This window comes from Xenopus laevis, chromosome 8S (assembly GCF_017654675.1).
Source record: "Xenopus laevis strain J_2021 chromosome 8S, Xenopus_laevis_v10.1, whole genome shotgun sequence".
Lineage (NCBI taxonomy): Eukaryota > Metazoa > Chordata > Amphibia > Anura > Pipidae > Xenopus > Xenopus laevis.
Window position 1 is genome coordinate 78619880 of NC_054386.1, and position 27224 is coordinate 78647103.

Genomic DNA, 27224 nt, shown 5'->3' on the forward strand with positions numbered 1-27224 from the left:
GTCACTAACGTTAAATACAGTATATATTTTCACTATGGTGGGCATCTCCTTATGAAGGACCCAGCAAAGAGATAAAGAGCTGAGTCAATAAAACCACCAATAGACCTAATGGATGCTTGTGATTTTCTCTCTATAGATAGTGCTTATTGGACTTAAAACCCAGACATTGTGGCATTGATATTTGTAATTGGACTGCACCTTTACATGGTCAACTAAAATAAAGATAGACAGTGTCGGACTGGGATGCCAGGGGCCCACCAGAAAACCTTAGACCGTGGGCCCACTTTCCAAACTAAATATTCCTCCTCTCCTCACTCACTCACTTTATATTTTTTTAGTCTATTCTTCCATTATTAAACATTTTTTCACAAAAAGAAATAAGGAATGACCATGAAATTGGCCACATAGTTAGAAGCTAAAGGGCCCACTGACACCTGGGCCCACCGGGAGTTTTCCTGGTATCCCGGTGGGCCAGTCCGACACTGAAGATTGATGTTTTCACTGAGGGGCGCATTATATATACCACCAATAGCCGCACACCCTGTACTTTGGAAGCCTGCAACATTTGACAAACGTAACCACAAACCAAATGCAATATGTGTTTCTAACCAGAAACATACACCTAAAAACAACCTTTTATAGAGCAATGTTTAAGATATGTTCCACTAGCACAGTGAGACATTATTTCCTTGATTGTGTTGAGCTTATGGGGGAAGAGTTATAGTTTTACCATTCCTAGGAATTGAAATCTCTACCTTCCAAAAGCATAACAATGTGGATTGTCCTACAGCTTCAATATATAAAGTATGTGTGCACTACAGATCATCTGGAGTTTTGGAGGAAAAAACTTTGCTCAATAACTTGTAGCTACACCACTGAACCGTTAGTGTGACTGCTATTTTGCTTTTCTTGTGTTCTTTGATAGGTAGTGTTTCTCAGGCTGAGACCAGGCTCACATACCATTCTAGTGAGGTCTGAGTACACCCTTGCTCTTTCATTGAACCTAAATCTAGTGCAGTCATATGCACTAGCACACTGAAATGGCTTCAGACCCTGAATATAAATGGGGGCTCATTTTTATTGCTAAGGTGTTCTGGCATGGCTATTTCTGTGGAAGCCATCTATAAAATATATAACAGCGATGTAGGAAACAGCTGCACCTGTCATTTCAACAGTGATGTTCCAACTGGTCGATGCCTTGGTACTGCCTATGCAGGTGAGACCTGGGTGAAATAAGACTAGAAATTACTTCTGGCTTGTGTTTAACACTAATCCATTGAGGGTTACAAGATAAGTGGGTGGTATAATTAAAATAGATTAGAAGAAGCCTTTGCGCTGTTCTGGTTGGCTGCCTAAGGTGTTTAATATATTTCTCTACCTAAATAAAGTTTTGGTGAGCAGAAAAGCTAGAATCAATCTCAGCAGCGCTTTGCAATCCAAAAATTCCAGCCTGCATTCTAAAAGGATAATTGTTCTGCTGTTGACACTGAACCTCTAGCATGTCAGCCCACACTGTTAAAACATTTATGTCCAGTGCAGAAAGCTTCCATGTGATTTTGGTTAACTCTTACTGTGCTGGCCTTGATGCACCTGCCTAAAAACAACATCAAAGAATCACTGTTCAAAGGACCAGCACCACTTTTTAAAATCATACAATCTACCTTTCTGCATCTATATTAAAATGTATAGCATACCCCTACATCCCCTTAACAACCATTTCTTTTGCAAAATAAGTCTGCAACCTTTCTAAGATGTACCAAAACAAAAGAAGTGAACTGAACTACAGGATTTGGGGGTAAAGCACTACTGTACATTCAATAATATGGGTCATATAAACGATTGTCATGGGTATATTGTTATGTGTATGGATTAAACCATATAGGTTCTATGTAAAGTTTGTTAATGGAGAAAGCTTCCATTGCACCCTGTTATTATAAACTCACAGCAACTCTACTGCTCCCACATGCTTCAGAGTGGAATTTTTTTTAGAGCTGTGTATGTCAAACAGCATTCTGAGGAACTGTTTTTTTTTTTATTTCTATTCCCCTCGCTGGCATTAATGGAAAACTATACCCCCCCCAAACAATGTAGGTCTCCATAAAAAGATATTGCATAAAACAGCTCATATGTAAAACCCTGCTTCATGTAAATAAACCAGTTTTATAATAATATACTTTTCTATTAGTATGTGCCATTGGGTAATCATAAATATAAAAATGCCATTTTAAAAAATAAGGGCCACCCCCTGGAATCATACGATTCACTGTGCACACAAACATACCAACAAACCATACATGTTAGGTCACATGAGCCAATTAACAGACAGAGTTGTGTCTTTTGCTTCCACACTTCTTCCTGTTACAGTTAGAGTTGTAGTATTTCTGGTCAGGTGATCTCCGAGGCAGCACAGAGACCATCACTAAAAGACTGCCCACGCATGTTCAGAGAGCCGGAGGGAGAGCTAGAGTGAGCGTCGGATGGAAGGGGGAGAGAACATCAGAAGGGAGGGAAGAGCAGCTAGGGGTAGGCAGAAGACAGGTAACTGCCCAGCGCCCCCCCCCCTTTCGTTGCGCCTTAGGCAGATGCCTCTTCTGCCTACCCTTAGTTCAGGCCCTGGCTGGGGGACCTGATTTTAACTGCACTACAAACTTAGAATGCTAATAGATAGTGTAGAACTCACGTATGCTCAGGGGCTTTGGCCAAAGTGTGGTATTAACACCTGATTTTTTGTACTAATTATTTTACAGGCAAACTGTGCACTGGCATTTTTGCCATATTCCAAGTAGTCTTCACTGATAGCATCATCTCAGCTAGGTTAGGCCTTTTCCAGACAGAGGGTTCTTTCCCCTACCCGGTGAGTTTAGAGAGCCTCACAAACTATTGTTTGCAGGTTCAACTCCAAACATCGTAGCAACCCATTACATTTCTGCTTTTCCACCAGACAACACACTATAGGCCCTATCACATGACAGAAAGTCACATATTTAATACAATTTTTTGTTACTATTTATAAACATTTTGTACTCACAAAAAATGGGTATCCAAATAAATTCCTTACCCAGGCTAATCCAAGGCTATTGTGTGATCTGGCTCTTTACATGAATGGTCAAATAGACCTTGACCATTGGTTCAACCTATAGGCCAATTGTGGAAGAAATGGCCCTCTCATTTCTGTCCAAAGTGTCTCTTGAGTTGACCAGCCATAGACTGAAGGCTGGTCAATAAGGCTGAATTCTGGTAAACTTTTAACTTAGGTATTTTTGTATTTGCAATGAGCAATTTCTAGTTCATATTGTAAGACTTTCATTATAGCAAATGACAGGCAAGGTTTGGGCTTTTTTTGCCAGCTATACTTAAAGGGGACCTGTCACCCTAGTAACTAATTCCAAATCTAATTTTATCATGTTAGTCATGCAAAATAAACTTTAACTACACTATATAAATTATTTTAATATTGTTTCCTTCCTTCTGAGAATTCATAACTATAGCAAGCAGGCAGCCATTTGTGGACCCTGTTATTAAGACAAGCCTTGAATCATCTCAAAATTTTGTTTGTGCACCAGATATGAGGGGGAGCTCTTATCCATCCCCATGCACTGGCTACACAATTAAATGGTGAACAGAGAGGGGGAATGTGGGGAGTGCGGGGACATCTATGAAGTGCTGAATGGAAAGTGAAAGTAATTGTCTGCCCCGCCTCTATGACTAAGGTATAGAGGAGGGGCAGACAATATTTGATTGACAGCTGAGATTTTTAAATGCGTTTACAACAGCTTTAATAAAAAAAGAATTTGGATTTCATGTTTAACACATGTGCCATAAGCCCTGAAGTGTGCATGCCTTCCTCTCTTCAGTCACAGCATTGTGTGATACATGGCTGCACACATCAGGCATGCAATTGATTTCCTTCTCTTTCCATGAAATAGAGGTTAGTTTAGGTGTCCTCAGCAGGGATGTTTGTATGGAGGAAGAGAGAGAGCAACAGTACAATATATTTTTATATATGTTATTATAGGACATCACAGAGGGGAAAATACAATTATATATTCCACTATATATTTGATGTTTTTGTCTATATAGCTGGTATTTAGGTGCAGAATTATTTATTTTGTGTTTATCTGCAAAATGAATGACCAAATGGAAAATGATAAGCCTGTTAACAAATAGAATGCCTTCACTCTGTCTCGGGAATGGAAGCCTTCAATATTGCTCCAAACATCAACTTTGCAGATCGCAATACAAGGACAATTCAGAAATGTTACTTTATACCGTACCCCCTGCAGGGTTGTGTGAATATCTAAAATGTGAACAGTGAATTATGTGATTTCTCCATGGCTAAATACACAGCTGAAGTGACAAATGCTGTTTTGGTTATTGGATTAGAGTAAAACTCAGATTTCATAACACTGGTGTCATCTGACCCTACTACACAATGTAAAGGGCAGCACCGTCTATTTTAATAAGCACTGGCTGAACCGTTTGGAATGGGACATATACGCCAGAGATTTTTACACACACTTTAGCTTGATGAGCGGTTTAAATACCAAATGTAAACAAAGGTATGGCATTTAAGGGATGTGCTTACGTTTGTGAAAGTGTAAAGTAAGCCTACGAGCACACTGTATCTTTCATCACGAGGGACAGGAGACAGGCTTAATTGTTTTCATCTTTCAGAAGCCATGTACTATGAACTGAAACCAGTAACCTCGCCACCAGTCTAAAACAATTGTTTGTACTATTATTGCCTGCAGGAGAAGTGTTAAGTTTAAATACTTTTTAAAACGTTACAAAATGGACATTAAATGGGTGTTTGTGAGTACATTGAGTATTGATGGATGATAAAAAAAGCATTGCACTTTAAAGGGGAACTTTTGTGAAAAAGAAAATGTTATATAAGCTTCATCATAGCAAAATAAGAAACTAGTCATTGACAGTTACATCCAATATCTCTTATAGGGGGCTTCCTTTCCTAGCAGATTTATTAGAGCTCACTCAAATAACTGGTTCCAGTACAAACAAATCTAACAAAATAATTGCCTTCTGCACAAATTCTGCATGTAGAAAGACATGATGTCTGGTGATTTTAATAGAGTGATCTCTAATACATCTTCTAGGCACAAGGAGCCCCCCTATAAGATTTATTGGATGTAACTGTCAATGAATATTTGGCACCCAACTCCTGAATGAAGACAGAATGAGGAGAAACAGATGCTGAGAGAGGAATAGTGAAGATAAAGTTGATTTTCTTTCAGAAACGGTACAGAATTTTCTATTGATTGTATTTAGAAAGTTTTTTATTTCAGTATGATGAAGCTTAATTACAGGCTTGCTGAGATATTTAGTTAGTCTCTATATGATTCTCATTCACTCTTTTTGGCCGTGAGCACATAGAAAACAAATGTAACCAGGCAGGCAGCTAATAGGAGAGAAAGGCACAATTTGATTCTTGAGTAGAGGATTCATTATGCATGATAATTATGGTCACAAATAATCAAAAACGGATGAAGCAAAGAGTTCGGTGAAATCTAACTTCAATGGCATGCAACCAAAACATAGGGGCACATTTACTTAGCTCCAGTGAAGGATCAGAATAAAAAATACTTCGAATTTCAAAGCATTTTTTTGGCTACTTCGGCCATCGAATTGGCTACTTCGACCTTCGACTACAACTTCGAATCAAACGATTCGAACTAAAAATCGTTCGACTAATCGACCATTTAATAGTCAAAGTACTGTCTCTTTAAAAAAAAAATTCTTGTGTAAGTATCACCCTATTTTTATGAACTAAAATTAAATAGTAGTTACATGGTTGTTTTTTTAAAAATACACATGTATTATATTTTTTACTTCTGATGCTTAAAGGATAAGTAAACCTTTAAAATAAGTGAATGTAAAATTGATGAAGGTGCTATTCTAAGCACTTTTGTAACTTACATTCATTATTTATTTTCTTTTAATCCCAAGATATTGAGGGATACATGTACTGTTAATATGAATGAATTTTGTTTGTCATGAATGTTTGCTGGTCATTTTCCCACCAGTCTGACCACCAAGTAAGTCAAGTAAGTCAAGGAAGTTGTCAGGAGAAAGAAAGAGCCTGATGTGTGAGAAAGGTTTCTAAATTTTATTCCTAAACAGAAGAACATCAGAGCAGACTTTTTCTTTCTCCTGACAACTTCCTTGACTACTTGGTGGTCAGACTGGTTGGAAACTGACCAGCAGGTAGTGCTGATGTAACAAAATTCATTCATATTAACATTACATGTATCCTGTATCTTGAAATTACAAATAAATAATTAATGAATGTAATTTTATTTTAAAGGTTTACTTATCCTTTAAACATGTTGTTTGCTTAAATTTCATATCTAGTCCTCGGGAAAAAAAATTAAATACAAATAAATACTTTCTACATTAAAATACACTAATGAACAGAAAAATATTCAATAACTTTGTAAACCTTTTCCCAAATTTGAGGCAGACATTTTCTCTTGCACTTCCTACTTTCTGTTCTTTGTGTTAAATCACATCACGCATGGTTTTGAGGAAATAAAATTGCATGCGTCATGCACCATCATAAATCTGATGTCCTGATAATGTTGAACCATAAATCTTGTACAACATGCCCTTTAATATATCTAGTGGGTAAGATTTAATCAAACCACTGGAGGGGAAATGTTTATGTGACCCCCTATGAGTGCCAGAGACCAGTATGATGTGCAATTTGTGAAGTTAAATATTCCATAAAATGGCTGATTGGGGATATGCTGATATTCAGCTGTGGTATAACATATATACTGTACATATTTATAATTGTTAGTTTGTCATATGTTTTTTTACAAAGGGATCCTTCTATTCAACAGAAGGAGCTTGCAAAAACAGTCCTATCATGTGGCATGCAATTAGTGTGACTGCCATGCTTATAGAGCTGCCCTACTGCTCTTGCAGAGGGAACAAGGCCAAGTACATTCCAAACTGTGCTGTAATATTCTCCACCCTTGATAGTTATCAAAGGGGCATCAGTTACTACCTTTCAGTATGTTGCAGGGCTTGAAATGTTATAAAGAGAACTAAAGACAAAGGCAAAGTTTGTGCTTGCCCAGAAATCTACAGCAGTCATTCAGCCAATTAATTTCATCCTTATAATTTCAGTATAGACTAAAGCTATGCTGAGTGGCTGCTAACTGATACTATAATAGCTATCAAAAACTGTTAAATCACCAAACACTAAAGCATTTTGTCTTTTTTACCTTACAGGGTCTCCGTATGTAACAATACACAACGGAATAGTCACCAAACTGTTGGCAATTAATAGCATACTTGCTTCTGTGGTTTGGCAGCGACAACTACATGGAATTATATATGTACAAAGCAGCGGCAGGGGCAAAGCATCATGTTTTCTGTGATGGTTTACTCTTACTTTTACAATATAACAAGAGCTATCTGTTGGACAGTACAGGAAACTGAATGTGTACAGCTACATTATTAGGTTGGTGGGATATCTATTGGCCATATAATAGGTTAGCAGTAAAATCAGCCAACATCACACTTGAATACTTACACTATTGCCACTCACAGTACAAGTCAGCAGATGCCAGTTGCAGACTATTTTTCATAGACATATTTGAGCCAGTCTGTGTAGTGTCCCCTAGGCATTCTATCTTAAAGGATAAGTAAACCTTTAAAACAAGTGAATGTAAAATTGATGAGGGTGCTATTCTAAGCACTTTTGTCATTTACATTCATTATGTATTTATTTTTCATTCCAAAATATTAAGGGATAAAGGTACTGTTAATATGAATGCATTTTGTGCCAACAGCACCACCTGCTGGCCAGATTCCCACCAGTGTGACCACCAAGTAGTCAAGGAAATTGTCAGGAGAAAGAAAGAGGCTGCTCTGATGTTCATCTGCTTAGGAAAGATTTGAGAAAGGTTTCTAATTTTTTTCCTAACCAGAAGAACATCAGAGCAGCCTCTTTCTTTCTCCAGACAATTTTCTTGACTACTTGGTGGTCAGACTGGTGGGAAACTGATCAGCAGGTGGCACTGTTGGCACAAAAGTCATTCATATTAACAGTACAGATTTCCCTTAATATCTTGGAATGAAAAAAGAATAAATAATGAATTTAAATGACAAAAGTGCTTATAATAGCACCCTCATCAATTTTACATTTACTTATTTTAAAGGTTTACTTATCCTTTAACCATTTCTCGTTTTCTCTCTGCCCCTCCCTTTCCACTACAGTCCATGCTTTATAAATTATTTTTCTCCTGTCTAATATAAAGTGTTCATTAAAAGACAAGTTGGTTTGCCATGTAGAATGCGCATCTAATGTAGCACGGAATCTAACTGTAAAGCTTGAAACCGGGTAATACTGTATTTTTTCTCTGTAATCGGGAACATTGATACTACACCTTGCGTGCTCCTACAACACACCAAGACACTAATACTTAAAAACCGTGGGTCACACATTGTATAGGTTAATATATTTTCTTCCCATGGCACATTATAGATTGAGATATAAGGGACTTTATGTTATGTTTCAGAATGTAGAAAAACTAATCCTCATTTGCTACTTTCTTTCTCTGTTTAACAATGCAGAATTACCTACAAGGGAAAAGAACAAAAGTTTGTTGTTCTCCCAATTTACTGAGAAACACCATTGGCAATTCTTAAAAGCTTAAAGTGTTTTGATCTACAACATTGTATAGGATTTATTAAGGTCAATTCTTTTTTTCTAATTTAGTTTTTTTCATTTCTTTTTAAACCCTACAAGAGTTTATAAAATAGAACTTACAAAGTAGTGAGGCCAGCAAGTCAGCTGTGGGAGGTACCTGCAGGCCGTGTAGTCTATTTACAGTAATCATTTCAAGGGTGATATTCAGTGTTACCATAGAGAGATAGAGAGAGCTGCCTGTAAATTTGTTGTGCAGAACAGGGTCACATTTATCCCCCTACATTCTAAAATAACAACATATTCAAAAGGAAGTTACGGAAATATTGCCATGAAGACTTATGTAATTTCAGTCAAATTAAAACTGAAGTGTTTTGCATTTCTCGCTGTTTTTTACTATTAACATATCAATAACAAGTAAGAACAATACATTTTGGACAACACTAATAGGAACTAGGTAATGAAAATTCATTTTAGCCAAATACGCTTTAATTGAAATAGCAAGATCTTAAAAAAAAAAAAGCTCTCTCTGGGGTTTTCTATCAATTTTGGCATAAATGATGTCAATTAAAGAATTGCATGTATGAAATAATACCCTACAGCACCTGCCACCTTGTCATTCCCAAAGGATTGTAAACCCAAAAATTGCTGATTCTGCATTCTCACATCTCTGAATCATTTTAATGCTGGATAAAAACAAAGATCAAACTGCAAGTGTATAGTTAGTTCTTTTATAAGTAAACAGTTTTATGACTATGACAGTTTATGACTAAGGCAACAGACAATAAATAACTGTATACAGATAAAGTGACAAATTGTGAAGAACTCACCTTGTGCTTATAGACTTGGGAAAAATGGATGAGTCCTTTTTTTTGTCAATATATAACAAACTTTTTGAGAGTTTCAAACTCAAACTGTTAACGAGGCAAATTCTTGATCACATATTTTGTCCAGAAGATATAGTTCCTTTACTATCAATGTTTTTGGCAAAAATACTTAACGTTTATGGATTATGGGATGAATGTCAGCAGCAATTACAGGGGTCATCAGCTGAATGCAGTTCACACAAGAGTAATCTAAAAAGTGGCAAGTCACTGGCTGTATATTGCTGCTATTTTTAGGGAAACTGAATTCCTCTGGCCGTTTTTTTTTCTTTCCAAGTTGCTCTAACTAAGCGCAGTAGACAGCTGTGTCTAGATCAACTTACAGAGCTAAAACTCCACTTGGTTAAGGAAATAAACAGAAAATAAGGCTTGCCTTTTTAAATTTGGGCTTTTATTTATAACCTGGCGTTAAGAGGACCTAAAGACCTTTTATTGCTCTATACAGTTCCCATTTAATTAAAACATTTATTACCTGTGACAGTTGGGGAAAGATGAGGGACTTAAAAGAGCAACTTAGTCAGGAATACACACTGCCAGGACAGGTCCTAAGTGTTCTGGGTATTGAAGAATCCAGAGACAAGACAGAGTGGCCAACAGATCCTGAATTTGGAGTTGTTTGAGGATGGTTACAAATTGGAGTAATCCTATACTAGGAGAATTCTCCAGCACGTGCTGTAGTGTAAACTTAGGTCATGCAGCTTTTGCATTATAAATAAATGATGCTGTATCAGCCTATTGTGACACATCAACACAATAAAAATATAATTTAAAATAATAATACATGTGCCAGATGGAGACAGTGGTCACTTCATTTATCTACAATACTATGTGCAGGTTGCAGCATACAAAACCAGGCGCAATCCATAATGGTTCTTCCATCTTGCACCCTGCCCCATAAGAAAGCTTGAGTTTATAAAAATGTTTCATTAATGTAGCACTTTATGCGGCTGATTTATGAACATAGGTGTTAAATTGCACAAGGGGGTTTGCTAATAGCAGCCAACTAAATGTATGTTTTCATTTGCCAGATTGTAATACACTGGTTTGAAGCTAATTGTAGATTGTTTACTCTTTCCAGTGCAGTTTCGCACCTATGTTCAGAAATCAGTGCCACTGTGTTTCTCAAACCAGTCTAGATGTAGCTGCTTTCTATTTCGGTGTTAGATACATTGAAAAAGATGAATTTTAAGAGGGTAGGAATGAAGGAAAAGTTCCTAAAGGTGGCACCAAGTGGGCCGATGCCCACCCTAATACTCCAGTCCAAACAATCTGATGATAGGACCAATACTTCTTTGCCTATTAGTTTGAACAACTGCAAAATATCTGTGAAGCAATGCTGGCTTCTAACACTTCCAGGTTTTCCAATGTGTTTGTAATCTTTACAAAGTGGTTCATTTTTGAAAAAGAATATTTATCGGGATAAAAGTCTGATAATTCCAGCTGCATAGTAATCACCCGTGATCAGACCACATAAGTGACTTTGCGCACAAGTTATTTCTATCCTGTACGTCTAGAACAGCGACCCCCAACCAGTGGCTCATAAGCAACATGTTGCTCGCCAACCCCTTGGATGTTGCTCTCAGTGGCCTCAAACAGATGCTAATTTTTTAAATCCTGGTTTGCAGGCACGTTTTGGTGTACTGCCAAATAGAACCTCCTGTAGACTGCCAGTTCACATAGGGGCTACCAAATAGCCAATCACAGCACTTGTTTGGAACTTTATCATGCCTTTGTTGCTCCACAATTCTTTTTTTATATTTGAATGAAGCTCATGGTAAAAAATAAGTTTGGGAACCCTTGATCTAGAACATTTCATCCAGTTCTATATTCCAACCCAAAGAGAACTATGACTTCTGTAGATACCAAGCTAACAGATCCTTTACAATGTCAAAATTGAAAGCAAGGTTTTGAAATTTTTGAATTGCATATTAAAGTGAAGTAGCGTGATATCGCATTACAGATAATGGCCATCTGGTGTCTGTTTTATAAGCAAACACGCAGAAATATTGATATCCTGCTGGACTGCTGCACTGATTACACAATGCACTGGTAGAGATCAGAAGTGCAGCTGCCGGCACATCATTTCAGGTTCAGAGAAGAGAAAGCAAAGACGTCATTGCTTGTATTCAGCTAAATGATAGCGCTGCTCTCAAGCATGCGGCACAGAACCCAGTAACACGTTACACACACTCATCTCCAGATTAAAAAGACAAATGCTATTAGTTTCAGGGGAACACTGACAGGTAAAACAAAAAAGCCCTTCATAATAGATGAAGGTAATAGGGTTTCTGGAAAATAAAAATCTGCACTATATCAGGGGATAACGAAAGAATCAAACTTGCAAAAGATCTCCTTCTAAATTTCACCTTTCAATAGCTGCAATGTCAGTGCCAGGCAGGAACCTGCAAGCTGTAGGTGTTTCTGTACTACAATTATCAATACAATCATATCACGTGTATATGGTGCAAAATTTGTACCGGGCCCCCCCTTAAACCACAACACAACTGATAAGTAGCCTCCATGCAGCATACAACTGTGCTGACAGTGTCTCGGCTGGGTCTACCCCCCTCACCCACAGCTCTCGGCTTCCCCTATGCACAAAATATTGCTCAGGGTAAGCATCTCATGTTGGAAAGTTTGTTTTGATAAGTACTGGGGCTGGTTCATGCTACTGTAGCATCATTAACCCTATTTGTATCGTATCCTCTGCCCATTTCATATTAAGTATTAAAGGATAAGTAAACCTTTAAAATAAGTACATGTAAAATTGATGAGGGTGCTATTATAAGCACTTTTGTCATTTACATTCATTATATTCTTTTTTCATTCCAAGATATTAAGGGAAATCTGTACTGTTGATATGAATGACTTTTGTGCCAACAGCGCCACCTGCTGGTCAGTTTCCCACCAGTCTGACCACCAAGTAGTCAAGAAAATTATCTGTAGAAAGAAGAGATTGCTCTGATGTTCTTCTGGTTAGGAAAAAAATTAGAAACCTTTCTCAATGTACTATTTTCTATTTCAGTAAAATATTATTTATGAGACCTGTGCTATCATTTCTGTCTTTAGGCAAGTCAGAAAACATTTTTTTGTCAGAGTGGGAGTTTATTTTATAAAGCTCAATAGGCAGTCAAAATTAACTGCAGAATCAAATAATACTGGATCAGACTGGCCTCTCTGGCTCTTTTCAACAAAATTGTACATGATTGCCATAATTAAATTAATTGGTTTAATGGTGTGTGATCCACATTCATTTTTATTTTTGGTTGATGATCATAGTGTAGAAAAACATTTACCAATACATCTATACGTCTATAGAAATATGATTCAACATTGTGTATTGGATCTAATTTGCTAAAACACCATCATTTGGGTATATCTAGTTTTTTTTCTGTTCACGATGGACTGTATGTTATGTTACTCTTTTTTGCTAGTTATTTCGCTTACAAAAAAAGCTGTGTGTCTCTTATGCTATTGTTAAATAGATGCAGTTTGTACATTCTGACACAGTAACTGCAAAAGAAACCAGGAGTGTAGGAACACTATGCTGCATCTATAACAGAAATTACTGAAATGTAAAAGAGCAATTTAGTGAGTAGGAAAAACATTCTGTTTTCATTAAAGTATGGAGAAAGCCAACTGGTACAACAAAACTGCAGCAAAAAATGACATCTGTATCAAAAGCTTTGCATATACCATAGGAAAATACAATGCGATGGTTTTAATTGCTATGGATATTCATGAAATTGAAAAAGGCAAAATGTCAGAACGACAATGACGCAAATGAACCAAGGCTGGGCAGTTTTAAGGCCCCCTAAACCATTTGCAAATATTTTGGCACAAGTAGTTTCATCATGAAACATTTTAATCCACAAGGGGTTATGGGGTTTTTTATTGCTTGTTTTTACTGCTTACAGACCAGCCCTCCCCTGAAAGCTCATCTTACTTCACCCCAGTCCCAAATGACATTGGCAATAGCACATAGACACCAGGGCCGGGCTTGGATAAAAAGGCAGCCTTGGCAAAATAATCAGAGCAGCCCATATGCGATATAAATGTGCAACATTGCAGCCATTTGGCTTTTTGGCTTTGGGCCCCATTTAGATTTTCGGCTTCGGCTCTCATTTGGCAGCTCCACTTCCCCGGCCCACTGAACCCTAGATTGACTTGCTCACCGGGTATTTTCCTGAACTGCCATATAGCCAGTCTTGGCCTGGATCTCTGCATGTTAGAGAAACCTGGTTCATGTTTGATTAACAGGACTGGGAGCCATGGAAGTGTTACAGAAGCCCTAAGACATGACACAAATATAAAAAGGAGAAGTTTACATAGGGTTGGTACTTTATAGAAAAGAGGATAAACATTTATTATACCACTCTCAAATGTGATAACGTGGGCATCATATTGGTTAGCATTGATTTCTTGTACTGCTTTGTTCAACTCCAGCACTATTTATACACAGTTTATATATTCTTCCTGTGTTCCAGTAGTTTCCTCCCACATACTGGTAGGTTAATTGATCACTGGTGAAACTGACTCTAGTGTGTATGTGTGTGCGAGAGTGAGTGAAAAATTAGATTATGGCATGCACTGAGAGTATGACTGACGGGAATGTTTGAAATGCTGCAGAATATGACAATATATAAATAAAATATAATTTTACACTTTACAATTTGTAAACTATTGCTTTGATATAAATCATTCAACCATTGCTGCAGATATGTAATTTATTTGTCCTTCTTCTGGCTGCTGTTTGATATTTCACAGATATGACCAAAGTTTATATAGGAGCATGATAACGCTTTGAAAACAAAATAGGAGAAAATTAGAAAAGTGAATTGTTTATTAGGATGCTAACTATATAAATATATATGTAATAATACATATGTTTGAAGGGGTTATAAGCTCATAGGATCCATAACAGATACTTTCTCTTTAAAGGGGACCTGTCACCTTAAAGTCAGAGGTCCCCAACCTTTTCCACTCGTGAGCAACATTCAGATGTAAAAAGAGTTGGGGAGCAACACAAGCATGAAAAATGTTCCCGGCATGCCAAATAAGGGCTGTGATTGGCTATTGTTAGCCCCTATGTGGACTGACAGCCTACAGTATGATCTGTTTGGCAGTACATCTGGATTTTATGCAACCAAAACTTGCCTCCAAGCCTGGAATTCAAAAAGAAGTACCTGCTTTGAGACCACAGGTAACAACATCCAAGGGCTTGGAGAGCAACATGTTGCGCAAAAGCTACTGGTTCGGGATCACTGCCTTAAAGTGATACTGACATGTTCCTATAAAAGTAGGAACATGTCGATATCAGTCAAAAGAAGCTGCACGAGAAATACAAGCAGCCCCCCAAAGCCTCCCCCAGACTGGCGAACTTTAGTAAAGGCGACCCTCCAACACCATTAAATCATCTTCGTGAGTTGTTTCAGTCATGCCGGACTTGGGTCGGTGTTGTCCGTCCATAGGCTGGAGCCTGGAGTCCTGTTTTCATTCATAATTAGCCTATGGAGGGATTGTGCCACCCACAGCCCCGAGTGACTGAAACACTTTCCTATTTTTATAGGAAAGTGTCAGTATCACTTTAGGAAATTATTCCAAAATCCTATTTTTTTATGTTTGCCAAATAAAATAAACTTCAATCACACTTCAGTCTTGGAATTCACAATCACAGCAAGCATGGAGGCACCATTTTGTGGACACTGTTATTAAGATAAGTTTTGCATCTTCCTAAAATGATGTCTATGTGCCAGAATAGGGGACCTGGTGCCTATGCAGTCATAGAGGAGGGACAGGCAATATATGATTGACAGCTGAGAATTTTAATCAAGTTTATAACAGATATTGATGTTTTAATTTAAAAAAAAGAATTTGGGTTTCACGTTTAATTTGAAAAGGACTTTTATTATACAACTTTTTGGGGCAAATTCACTAAGATTCGTAGTTGCGCCAGTGTCCACTTCGCTGCACTTCGCCAGGCGAATTTTCGCCAGCGCTACGCAAATTCACTAAAATCCGAAGTTGCACTAGCGTTAATTCGCCAGGCAAAGTGAAGTTACGCTAGTGATGCTTAATTTGCATACGGCGCCAAATTGAATTTACAATGGAAGTATACGTAGCAGCACTACACAAGCCTGGGAAACCTTCAAAACATCAAATAAAATTTTTATTTTGCCCTACACATGTGCCCACTGTAGTTAAGGTGCCATGAGTTAGGAAATGTAGGGGGGAAGGAGGGTAGCCCCAAAAATTTTTTCGATCTTTTTCAAAAAGAAAAAAGAAAAAACGCCAGCGTTTTTTGGGACTTTGAAAAAATTTTAACTATTTTTGAAGCAATCCCTATCTACTCTATTGCACTTCGCCTGGTCTGAGGTGGCGAAGGTAGTCTGGTGTAAAAGGTAGTTTTCTAGTGTGCTCCCCCAGAGATCACCTAACCAGAAATACTGCAGCTCTAACTTCAACAGGGACAAGTGTGGACGCAAATGACCAAGAACTTTGTCCATTAATTGGCTAATATGACCTAACATGGTTTGTTTGTGTGCACCATGTATCCTAGGTTTCCAGAGGGCAGTTTTCTATTTATGATTACTAGGGATGCACCAAATCCACTATTTTGGATTAGACCGAACCTCCGAATCCTTCACGAAGGATTCGGGCGAATACCGAACCGAATCCGAACCCTAATTTGCATATGGTGGGAATGGGAAAACATTTTTTACTTCCTTGTTTTGTGACAAAAAGTCACGCAATTTCCCACTGTGCCCCTATTTTGCATATGCAAAATAGGATTCGGATTTGGTTCGGCTGGACAGAAGGATTTGGCCGAATCCTGCTGAAAAAGGCCAAATCCCGAACCGAATCCTGGATTCAGTGCATCCCTAATGATTACCCAATGGCATATGCTACTTATTATGAAAATGGTTAATTTACATGAATCAGGGTTTTACATATGAGCTGTTTTATGCAACATGTTTTTATAGAGACCTACATTGTATGGGGACATAGTTTCCTAAGACCTTGATAAGGAATTATTTTTATGTTTAGGGTTCTCACTTGTGTCCATTTTGACTATAGATGGTCCGATTCCATGGGCAGTCAAGAAAGAATGAATTCATTTGGCTCTGTAGAATTTAAAAAAAAGCTAATGCTTCTAGTCTTTTTTGTTACACTTTCTGCAAATGTGCATAATATGATTTATATTATCCATTATGTATATATCACCTACATAGAACATACAGAAATGTTAATTATTTGCATCAGACCCTGCCTGAGTGGAGCTTACGTTCTACTCTTCCAGTTTTATTCATCCGTCATGTTCAGTATAAGGGATCCAACATGCTTATTTACTGAAGAAGCCAAGACATGTTTTTGTCTCTAATTTTCAGTGATTTTTTTACATTTAAAAAAAGTTCATTTTGTGATGTGACCTTATCCTAAATTTAAGTACTGTGTTCACTAATTATTCATAAGAGCCTTATTAATTACCTTTCTTTAACTTGTCTAAAGCATTATGTACGAGGTCTTGATCCCTTTATTGACTACTGGCTTTTATCTGAGATGACCAGCTTTAACCATTGATTCATTCTCATGCCCACAGGAAAATACTTCTGCTTTTTGTGTGTAGCCACGAGGAAACTCCCAGCTACATTAGGGGGGGGTCATTCATTAAAGTCTGATTTATTCTGGTCGGACTTTTAAAGGGAAAAAACTATTATTTTTGATTTATTAAACTACAATGGTGTTAAAAGTCTGAATAAAAGTATTCTATCTCAGACCTGCTGAGTTCATGTAGAAGTCAATGGCCCATCTACAGATGAAAGATCTGCGCACAAATATTTTGTGGTTTTTAGTGGATAATCCAAAAAAGTCGCAGTTTGTAGGCATCAAATCCAAAAAAGTCACAGTTTTCAGTGACAAATCTAGAAAAATCGTATGATTCGGCTTTTATAAAGTCTTTTCCCGCTCATGAATGTATTGTGGAAATTTATTGATAAATGAAGGGAGAGGGGAGTCCGTGCAGATTAGGTTGAAGTGGTTTTTAGTGATGGGCGAATTCGCGAAACGGTGCCGGTGTCTCGTTTTTGATGCTGGCGCCCGTTTTTCGCTAATTTATTCACTAGTTTTATTTATTTGATAAGTAACCCCCTAAATGTCATTTACATCTGGGAAAGCAGTGCACATTGCATTCCTGCATTGTTATCGTCATAATTTATTTAGATAGCACCACATTAATTTATAACAAACTTGTTATAATAAACAAGGGTTACGGAGTAAAATAGGATCAAACGTCCCTACTAGAACGAACTTACTATGAATACATTGTTGCCTACGTTTAGCAGGAGGGGAAGGCACTTGGGTATCCCCTACCACTAGCAATGCCTTTATGTGCATGTAACTTAGAGCTGTAAGTTAGAAAGCACTATGACATGATGTAAGAACAGAGTTGACTGGTGCCCTGTTTGTGTACATATTTTCAGTACCTGTATTTAAGCATAATTCACTTATCCCGTGGTTTAATAGCCTGCATTGCGGGCAAGATTACAAGTAATGCAATCATCAAGTACTATATAAATAGTAACATCACTGAACTTATTTATTCCCTTCTGGAAGACATAAACAAAATTTGGTATAAGTGCACTTTCTTTATATGTTACTAAGCACTCTGCTTAATATGTGAATATCATAGATGGGTACTGTGAGCATATGTATTATAGATTATTTTTTACCTCTGATTGAAAATGTTCAAATTAAGCAATTATTATTTTATCATCAAACCACTAATGCATTGCCCAGCGGGCTATATTATGCCAAACAAATGTTGGAATCATACCAGCTTTTGCATTGTAGCAAGAATAATGTACAGTTATATAATTAGGAAGGATGACACAAATATTTAAGCTACCCTGCTATTGTAAACAATATCAGTTAAAATGCCAAGCAGAAGTGATTTCCTGTAAGTTATTTTCAATCAGAAACTTTTGCAGTTTCTGTTAAATACCAGCAATTTGATCCTATTTGTATTGTATTAAATCCAACATCCAGCTGTTAAAGAATGAAAGAGAAGAGCTGAGAAATTGTTCTTTTCTCTTCTTGTATATGTTCTGCATTTATCTTAAAGCCATACTCAGTAAACATACTGAAAGTCAAACTGGATACTGCCTTTTATACACAATTTAGTGTTACAGATATAGGATCGTTATAGGAACAGTAACATCAGAAAATCAAAGTGGATTCATTTCGGGGCACATTTACTAAGGGTCGAATTTCGAAGTGAAAAAACTTTGAAAATCGACCATCGAATTGCAGTAGTTCAATATTCGAAGTCAAAGTTTTTTTTTATCGAATATGGCCATATTCGATCGAAGTAAAATCATTCAATCGAACGATTAAAAACGAAAAAAAACTTTGACTTCTAGAAACTTAGCCAAATGTTGGCTAAAGTTCTTTGAAGTGTTGCTTTGTGGTGAAATTTTATACACTGGCTGTGTGGCAGGCACTGGTGCTGTAGTAATGAAACCATCAACTAATTGTAGGTTTAATGCAGCAAAGCGATCCCTTCCAAGTATAGCAGTACCCTTATTCACAATGTAAAGGTCACATTTTGCAGTATTTGATTTAAATTGTACAGTCACTGGCAAGCAACCAAGCACAGGGATTGGATCCTTTAAGTAATTGACCAGCAGCTGCAACAAGTGGATCTTTTGCAAAGTATTTCACGAAAATATCCTTTGGTAGTATAGAAACAGCTGAACCTGTATCAAGCATCAGGTTAATGGAGTGTCCCTTGTCAGTAGAAGCAGTCTGACACTGACAGTGCATATAAACTTGTCTGGAATAAATGTACCAGCTTTATCCACACTTAATACTGTGACATTTGTAGTAGTGACTTCATGAACACCTTTAGCAGAACTACGGCAGATGTTAGCAAAATGTCCTACTTTTGTGCAGTTGCGGCACCATACAGCTTTTGCAGGACATGTAACATGATTTGCAGTGTGTTATGTTGAACCACAGCAAAAGCAGTATTTTCTATTCCCTTTCCTTAGCACTGTATTTTGCCTGTGACTGTGCATTATTAGGCCACAGTGTTGAATTCACAGTCTGTACATTCCCAGCAGTTCCCTGACTGAGAGTTTTAGCCTCTGCCACTGCTGTTTCAATTTGGCTAGAAACTGTAATAGCCTTTGCAAGGGTTAAATCCTGCTCTAGGAGTAGTCTCTCTCTAATGAGAGGTGAGTTTGTTTTTTCCACTATTTGGTCTCTTAGCATTTCATCTGTTAGATTCCCAATCTCACAGATAACAACCAGCTCTCTCAAAACTGCTACACATTGTTCTGTGGATTCGCCATTACGTTGTCCACGGTGGCAGAATTTATCTCTTTCAGCCAACCACATTTACTCTCGGCACAAAAAAGTTCTTTATAGCAGCAAGAGCAGTTTTATAAGTATCATCAGGTAATGGTAATGTATAGAATATACGCTGTCCCTCTGCTTCCAGGCAGTGAATAAGTAAATCACGCTTTCTAGCAGCAGAAATCCCCCTCTTGGTCAGCAGCAATAATGTAATTTTCAAACATACAAATCCAAGCAGTAAAAGGTAAGGTTGGCTCACCAGGGTTTGTAAGAAAAGGTGCAGGCTGCTGCAGAGGTAGAAGAGCCATCACGTCGCCAATTTGTTATGTTTTGGGTAGCTGAGGAAGAGTAGAGTATAACAGTGCTTTATAAGCAGACTCATGCAGGCATTACACAACAGTAACTTTTACTTTCACTTTTAAGCTGTCCAGGAAGTATGCACAGTATAAGTGTGAGCACAGTGACATCTACAGGCCATTTGTATAAACACCACAGGTAGCATCCCATTGAAGATGAACCTATTCATGACAATATAGAAGATAACCTGATTAAGGCTTGCCTTGGGGTGGGAAACATAAAAAAACATTTTGTTGTTGAGAAATAAATTTACAAACAATTTCTTGGAACTAGCTGGAGAAGTCAGGGTGGGGCAACTTCCCCCTCATACCCCCTTCTGTGGACACCCATGAGAGTGGAATATTTATTTAACAGAATACAACATTTTGAAGCACAGGCAGAAAAAATTTACATTTGTAAAATCTATATTAAAATCTATAGCAAGTATGTACAGAGCTCAGTTGGCAAGCTTACTTTATTGCCACCAATATTTTGGAAGTACTTTTGTTTTACTTACATATTTGTTGCTTGGAATCACTTTGTATGCAGCCATATTGGAAAGTACCAATGTTATACTTGTTATACTCATATTATATTATTATTTACTCATAATTTGTGATAATATAATCTGTATTGATTAGGACAATATACTGGATGGTGGGTAAACCAAGCTATTTGTAGTAATTAGGATTTCCTGTTACATCACAATGCTGAGATCCTTATTGCACACGGAGTTAAAAGTTTGATACAGTGCATATCAAATTATGTCCCTTTATTAGTATTATCCTGATGTATTGCATGACTCATATTTTCCTGTTTATACATCTTCATAAGCTGCTCCGGGCTGTTTTTACAGTAATAAAGGTTTATTTATCCAATAAGTTCAGTGCAAATGCAACTCCAGGAAATATAATTATTATTATTAGTTATCAATCACATTTTCCAAAAGCACAAGTACTATAGGTAGGAGACATCTTAATTTGGCAGACAATATTTAGTAGCAGCAAAATGTACCTGGCAAATACAACTTCTTGTTCATCAGCAAAATACTTGTATACTCTAGTATGTAAGGCTGTAAGAACCTTCTATTAGAAGGACAAAAATGTAAATGTTAGGCACCCCTAGTGAATGTATTTACTTACCTGAAACCCCAGGCTGGTGCTCCTATCAGCAGAAAAATTCACCGGCCTGGGGTTCTTCCAATGAGCACCACGGAACGATCCCCTTCTGTCTTCCTCTTTCTTCGTGCGGCTGCGCATGCACAGTAGAGCGAAAAGCCGAACTTTAACTAAAAAGTCGGCTATTTCATTCTACTGAACATGCATTTGTCCCGGGAAATTTGAAGAAAGAAGAAGCCGGAACAGGATCGCTCCGTGGTGCTCGATGGAATAACCCCAGGCCAGTGCAGTTTTTTGCTGATACAACACAATCATTTGGGGGTACCTAACATTTGGCAACCCCAAGTGCAAGATGAATTTCCTTCTCCTTTAAAAAAAGTATAAAAGGAGGGCATGCGTGTTCTGAAGGCTCTTTTCCTAGATCCCACCTTGCAGGGAGGTGGGTACAGGACGTGGTCTGACAGGCCCCAAAGTAGGGACAGTTTATTTAGTGTCAGAAGTTTATGCAATAGTTGCTCTAGGAGCAAAAGTTAGAACCATCGTATTTAGCGAGCCACTTTCTGGCTCCAGCAAGTAGAGTAGTTTGAGTTTGCACCCTTGCCAGACAGGGACATGAGTGGGTGAGCTCAGGGGCAGGGACAGTGCCATGGAGTAAGATACCCTGTGGGATCCCTAGTGCTCTGTAAAATCACCAAGACCAGTTGCACTACCCCCTGAGAGAGATCTACTTGCAGTATCCTTAAAGGGATCCTGTCATCAGAAAACATGTTTTTTTCAAAACTCTCAGATGAATAACTGAATCCCCTGTGTCAGTTTGTATTAATGTAATGATCTTTCAGTTGAATTGTACTATACCATACTTAAAGGGATCCTGTCATTGGAAAACATGTTTCTTTCAAAACGCATCAGTTAATAGTGCTACTCCAGCAGACTTCTGCACTCATATCCATTTCTCAAAAGAGCAAACAGATTTTTTTATATTCAATTTTGAAATCTGACATGGGGCTAGACATTTTGTCAATTTCCCAGCTGCCCCTGGTCATGTGACTTGTGCGGATTTATTTTGAAAAAAAAATGTTTTCCCATGACAGTATCCCTTTAAGTGTTAAGGTTTTCCACTGATTGCTGTGAGTGTACTGAAGATTTTTGTTGCCTGATTGCTGTGACAAGATCCACTGTCTGATTATTCAATAAAGAAGTTCACTTGTTTGAAACAACCCCCTTTATTTCCAAATGTGCTTAAAGAGGCCAACACACAAACTGCTGGGAGTTGCAGGGAGTTGCCAGCAGCCTAAGGGTACCCGGGGGCACTGTCAGCCAGTCACACTATTCACACACTTCTCAGGCCCACCCATGGGTGTGTTACACCAATAAACTATTTTTATATAGTATGGTATATACACATATATACAGTTTCTGAGAGTAGTACCACAGTTTCGATCATTACGCATGCATGTGACATCTCACGCACACATCACACAAATACACATAATCCGTGCGCCAAGCAAACCATTCATTTTGTGTATATGCAGCCTTTACCATGGCTGCCAAAACAGGAGCTCTCAGGCAAGGGTCATTTTTTTTAAAAAAAAACAACAAAACTATTGCTTCCCCCAACCCGCGTGCGGGATCTATTTACCAGCACCTGCAGTGGGGAAAACATTTTTTGGGTGTCAGGTGCCCTTTAATGTTCTCAATCTCTAATCAGCAAAAAGAATTGGTGTACAGAAGTGTTAAAGGAATTAAAGTTCAGAACAGGTTCAAAATTTCAAATGTATCTCTTTAACAGTGCAAATCTAAATGAAGCCCACTGGGTTTATCACTACTCTGTTCTGTACTGGATTATCTGCTAATCACTAAGTCTGATTATATACAAGCAATACCTTGTCAGTGTGCACACGAAAACATATTTATGCAAGTGATACTAATGTCATGGAAAAATCAATTTATAGATGAAAAGATGTCAGATAAAGGCCGCAGTGTAGAGAGGTCACGGCCTCTATGAATTACTTCCTGTATAAAGTGCCTAAGCCTTGGTGCTCTTCCAAATAATAGACCACATGAGTATTTTTAATATTTTACAGGGGAAACTATATCCTTTAATATTGCTGGTGTTTAAAAAGCATAGCACATAAAACAATTCATAGTTAAAGCATAGCTTCTTATAAATAAAACCTTTTGATCAAAAACTTACTTATGCCATTAAATAATCCCTTATGGAAACACTGCAGGTATGGGACCTGTTATCCAGAATGCTCGGGACCTGGTGTTTCCCAGATAATGGGTCTTTCTATAACCTGGATCTCGATACCGTAAGTCTAAAAAAATCATTTAAACATTAATTAAACCCAATAGGATTATTAATAATTATTCATATCTTAGTTTGATTAAAGTACAAGGCACTGTTTTGTTACTACACAGAATTTTTTTTTTAATACATAAACTGTTTGGTTAAAATGGAGTCTATGGGAGATAGTCTTCCCATAATGCAGAGCTTATTGGATAACTGCTTTCTGGATAATTTATCCCATACCTGTACTACAGTATATCCTCCTGGCTAGTACAATGCAATGTGCTTGCACATATATCAAGTGCAATCATAGATTAGCTCAGCCAGTTAATGGCCATTACCTGGGGATGTACAGTATATGCTGATTTCATCACATTCTTAGATATGTCACTTATTAGGATATACATTCAGCTCTCCATTATTCTGCATGGACTTTTTGTGTTAGCTGGGATTTTGTCTATTTAAAGGACAAGGAAGTCTAAAATAGAATAAGGCTAGAAATGCTGTATTTTGTATACTAAATATAAACATGAACTTACTACACCACAAAGCCTAATCAAACAAATTATTTATGCTTTCAAAGTTGGCCACAGGGGGCTGTCATCTTGTAACTTTGTTAAACATCTTTGCCTGACCCTGACCCTGCACATGCTCAGTGTGGTCTGGGCTGCTTAGGGATCATCATAAACAAAGCTGCTGGAATTCTGCATGGCTGGTAAGTAAGGCGAGGGCTCCCCCTGCTGTTCATAAGTATGATCGTTTCCCTGCTCAGCAGTTAGGGACCATCAGACAATTCCTATCCACAGCAGTAAATGAAGGGAGAATTTCACTGCATACAGTCAGGTTTCTTATAAAAACGGTACACATTTTTTAATTAAAGTATATTGGAGATAGGTTTCTTTTTCATTAAAGAAAGTAAAAATTAGATTATTATTAATTAGATTAGATTTATTTTTTTGCCTTTCCTTGTCCTTTAATTTTTTTTTAACTTTTGTCTTCTACTCTTACATTGAACTATATTTTTTTTAAGTCTTGCTAAACATATTTACATCTGATGGTGCTTTCTTTAGTTGCAATAGGTCATAGGGCATAATGAACGTTTCCCATTTTACATATGTGTATGTATTTATGTATATGGAGGACATAGACTAATTAATATTGAAATTTCAAATGTTGAGAAATATGCAACCTGCAACTACTGTTCTTGACCAACTCTTCGCTCCCCTCTGTTCGCTCCCCTTGATGCCCGTGGCCCCAGCAATACTGAGAAATATATATATCGTGGTATAAAGTGGAATTTAATATTCTACAGGATGTGCTAAAAAACAAAAGCTTAATAACTCACTCTCTGCACTTAAACAAAAACCAAGAGAAAAAGCATTGGGATGGAAAAGAGCTTCATATTTTTTGTGGGACAGAAAGTAAAGTAAGACATTTTAGATTTAATGCTGACCAGACTGTATGAAAATTGACTCGGTAATAACTCTTTACAGACTTACAGTAATTACTTTCTGGAAATTAATAGAAAGCATTCCATGGGGACATTTTTAATGATGAAATATAATTGTTGTGAAAAAAATCAATATTGCAAGAAAGAGGTTGTATTCTATTTAGATATTTTATTCAAAGGTATAAGAAGTCAATATGGCAGAAAAATGTACAGCTATAAAGGGGCAAATTCACTAAGATTCGTAGATGCGCCAGGCGCAACTTCGCCGCGCTTCGCTGCACTTCGCTGCACTTCGCTGCACTTCGCCAGGCGTAGTTTTGCCAGCGCTCCGCAAATTCACTAAAATCCGAAGTTGCGCACAGGGGTATCGTAAGGTTGCGAAGTTGCGCTAGCGTTGATTTGCTAACTGACGAAGGTTATTTTGCATACGGCGCCAAATTCAAATTTCAATGGAGGAATACGTAGAATCACTACAAATGCCTGGGAAACCTTCAAAACATCAAATAAATTTTTTTTTTTTGCCCTACACATGTGCCCACTGTATAGTTAAGTTGCCATGAGTTAGGAAATGTAGGGGGGAAGGAGGGGAGCCCCAAAAAAATTCTCGATCTTTTTCAGCCTATCACCCATAATATAGAAAACACGCCAGCGTTTTTTGGGACTTAGAAAAAATTTGAACTTTTTTGGAAGCAATCCCTATCTACTGCGCTTCCCCTGGTCTGAGGTGGCGAAGGAAGTCTAGCGTAAAAGGTAGCGTTCAGTACACTGCGCGCGTTAGTGAATTTGCGTAGTTACGTCCGTAGCGAAAATTCGCCAGGCGTAAGGGTGCGAAGTAACACTAGCGAATCTACGCCAGCGTTCGTTAGTGAATTTGCGAAGTAACGAAAATGCCCAACGCTAGCGAATTGACGCTAGCGTTCGGCGCTTCTGCGCTTAGTGAATTTGCCCCAAAACGTTCCTTGTTTCTAAGCAACTTTACATGGGGAGGCACATTTATCAAGGGTTGGATTTCCAATTCATGTGAGTTTTTAAAAACTCCCATAAAATCCCAAGAACTCAAAATGCAACCAATCAAGACTTATTAAAAAAATCTAATTTGTAAAACAGGATTGACCCGAAATGAATGTCAGGAAGGGTGCAAACAAATCCAAGTTGATCCCAGGATGTCTCCCATTGACTAAAACAGCAATTCGGCAGGTTTTAGGTGGCGAATAATTCGAGTTCTTAAAGCGCCAGAGTATGATAAATCTCGAAAATCTAATTCAAATTTTATAAAAATTTATAACAATTCCCTAGTCGAATATGACAGTTTTGGCCATAAAAAACTCGAAAATTCTAATTCGAAATTTTAATTTTCAATTTGACCCTTAATAAATCTGCCCCTTAAAATGAGAGAGTACCTAGCTGTAAGATTACTGTATATGGAAATCTGACAAACTGTGGCATCAGAGGCAAAGGGGAGCACAAATTGCCATGTGTTTTGCCCACAGTGCACCTTGCCTCCCTCCTACCATCTTTTTAAGTGCATTGAGTTATCAGGTGCATCTATTTGCACTTCCCAAATGGAGATCAAAGAATTCCACCTGTTATTTAAGGTTTACATGGACCTTTATAAGTCCCCATGCACGCCCCACACTTTGCATCATGCATAGTAAAGGCAGGCATTAAATATAGGGCTCTTTTGTGCTGATGAGTTCTGTGCAGGAAAACTCTTGGGGGCCGATTCACTAAGCTCGAGTGAAGGATTCGAATGAAAAATACTTCGAATTTCGAAGTATTTTTTGGGTACTTCGACCATCGAATGGGCTACTTCGACCTTCGACTACGACCTTCGACTTCGATTCGAACGTTTCGAACGAAAAATCGTTCGACTATTCGACCATTCGATAGTCTAAGTACTTTCCCTTTAAAAAAAACTTCGACCCCCTACTTCGGCAGATAAAACCTACCGAAGTCAATGTTAGCCTATGGGGAAGGTCCCCATAGGCTTGCTAAACTTTTTTTGATTGAAGGATTTTCCTTCGATCGTTGGATTAAAATCCTTCGAATCGTTCGATTCGAAGGATTTAATCGTTCGATCGAAAGAAAAATCCTTCAATCGATCGAACGAACGTTT

General features: G+C 37.8%; 1 protein-coding gene across 1 annotated transcript in view; it reads right to left on the reverse strand.

Moving 5' to 3' along the window:
• Nucleotides 1-9728, reverse strand: part of fgf13.S (fibroblast growth factor 13 S homeolog) — a 186568-nt gene extending 176840 nt beyond the window's left edge. Inside the window, exon 1 of the mRNA XM_018233136.2 lies at nucleotides 9505-9728. The gene's annotated coding sequence lies outside the window, so the exon portion shown is untranslated. The remainder of the gene's footprint in view (nucleotides 1-9504) is intronic.
• Nucleotides 9729-27224: the final 17496 nt, after the last annotated feature.